Genomic DNA, 2,281 nt, shown 5'->3' with positions numbered 1-2,281 from the left:
ATTTATCTTGTTATTGATACGTTCGATTAATTTATAGGTAATTGGGTACACTCAAGCCTATCATTTATATCTAAAATAATATGGTTTCAGAATCTTTTAGAAAAACCTTGATTTTCATCCTGTCAAGTTTGATACTGGTTCAGCTAGGTCAAGTATACTGTGGAAATTAATGAGATGAATGTCAAAATAAATTTGAATTAAAACCCAATCTAAATCAAGTTACGAGATGTGAGTTTATCGCATCAATCCACTAGGTTAACTGAGTTGATCATGTAGATGTCAAAACATGTTTTAATTAAAACTCAGGCTATAGATCATAAGTTTACCAGATTAGCTGGCCGAGGACGAGATTTAATAATTATGATGTGAAATGCATGGATACTACGAGATGCTTATAGACATCAAATAAATTGTAAGAGAGTGTCATAAACCAAATCATAACTTTGATGCGCACAGTTTCTCCAATAAGATGAATTGTTACTACTTGCAAGTTGCCACCAGATAAGAAACGATATGCAGAGTAGGTGAGAAACCATAGATTCTTAAAAAAGCCATTGCAAGTTCTTCTCTTACACGTTACCATCTTTCTAGAGCACCAAAGAACAAGGAATAACACTCTATATATGTCTGCGAATTTAATTGAACAGACACAGGATTTGAACAAACACAGGGTATAGGAAGAGCTAGCAACGCTGCTCACAGAATGCAAACGTTGCTAGCTTGTTTGATTAATAGAAATTAGCTGATTATAATTGGGTTAATCAGGTGTTTCTAATTAAAAAAAAAAATCTTCTAAATATATGAATCTCTCCAGAAATTAATTGAGAATGTTGTGCAGGTGGACTGCGAGTCCAATGGGATATGGAAAGGATAACTGGTCCTTTAATTAAATTTTAATCTTAGAAACTTTGAATCATTGGGATGTAATTAAAAAGAAATCTAATATATAATTCAATGAATATAGGGATACAGAAAAATCCCATCCCCTTTCTTTCTTAAGAAAAATAATTTAAATTTAATTAGCGATGGCAAGAAGTTCGACTGAGAGAACAAAACACGTTAAATTAGCCAACAAAGATAATGCTCAGTAGCAGTTCACCAGGATAACGGGCTCAGTATACAAAAATAAAACAACAATTTTATCAACAAGCAAGTTTCGTTTATCACATGCTTAAATTTTGACTTCCAAATTTAGCCAGGCAGGGCAACTAGATAAAGCTTTAGGAACTTTAGATGCTATGCCCATCAAAGCCAGTTCAACGCTCTGGGGATCACTTCTTCTGGCATGTCAAATCCATCGAAATGTGTCTCTTGCAGAAACCGCTGTAGAGAGATTTGTGGAACTGGAAGCTGATGGCTCAGGGGTCTATGTTCTTTAGTCAAACACGTATGCAGATGCAGGAATGTGGGAGGATGCACTGAAAGCACGTAGACTGATGGAGGACAGAGAATTGAAGAAGCAAGCTGGAAGTTGTATAATCGAGGTAGGCTGCGATCCTCATGAATTTGTAAATGGAGAAAAATCGCTTGTTCAAGTCAAAGAACTACATTTTGTCATTCAGAGCTTATCAAAGATGCAAATGTTTGCTACAGAATAGATTTGCTACATGTAGATAGGATGTTTGAACGTGAAAATCCTGAGAATAAAATTCTTAGCATGGACACCGAGAAATAGACTATTTTGGGAGCTCAAGCCAAAATCCATGAGTGCGACCAAACTTCTACAACTCTCTTAACAGATTGGCTTGGGTCTATTTTGCTGGAAGCTGAGGGATAGAAATAAGAGTTCTCAAATGCTAAGCAGAGAGATCGGTCTTACCAATTGATATTGTTGTGATGTGACATGAACTTTAATCCTAATTAAGGATGTATAATCAAATTCTCATGAATTTAGGATTGGTTTGGTCTAGCAATGAAAAACTCATAAGACATATATTCTCTATAAATATGTGCCTAGATCTGTTTTTCTGTGTGTATACTTGAGATTTAGGTTTGGAAGTTCTGTAGTAAATATTCTTCTTTTTGCTTGTGGGCATAGGCATAGCTGAATTCTCTGTGTGTGTGTGATCCTTGGCAAATGTCTATTTTGTCGCTGAAAGCCATGAGACTGTACTCTGCTTAACCTTCACCAATGGGAAATCTTTCTGTACGAGTTCCATCCCAGAAACTGAGCAAGGAAAACCATGGTTGTTAAAGAAACAAACCAAAACACATTTTCGAAGTCCCAAAATTTGTTCTCCAAGAATCCCAGGACTTGGGAAACATCCGAAACCAACCTATT

At 35.8% G+C, this 2,281-nt stretch overlaps 1 long non-coding RNA gene across 1 annotated transcript; it reads left to right on the top strand.

Annotated features, from left to right (window-relative positions):
• The first annotated feature begins 1,165 nt into the window (after positions 1–1,165).
• Positions 1,166–1,946, top strand: LOC105110026 (uncharacterized). The gene is made up of 2 exons (XR_839388.1): positions 1,166–1,484; positions 1,618–1,946. It is a non-coding gene; the product is annotated as an uncharacterized LOC105110026 (long non-coding RNA).
• Positions 1,947–2,281: the final 335 nt, after the last annotated feature.

Source organism: Populus euphratica, unplaced genomic scaffold (genome assembly GCF_000495115.2).
Source record: "Populus euphratica unplaced genomic scaffold, PopEup_1.0 scaffold431.1, whole genome shotgun sequence".
In the NCBI taxonomy this organism is placed as follows: Eukaryota; Viridiplantae; Streptophyta; class Magnoliopsida; order Malpighiales; family Salicaceae; genus Populus; species Populus euphratica.
Note: the sequence above shows the minus strand (reverse complement) of the source record. Positions and strands in the feature narration are given on the sequence as shown.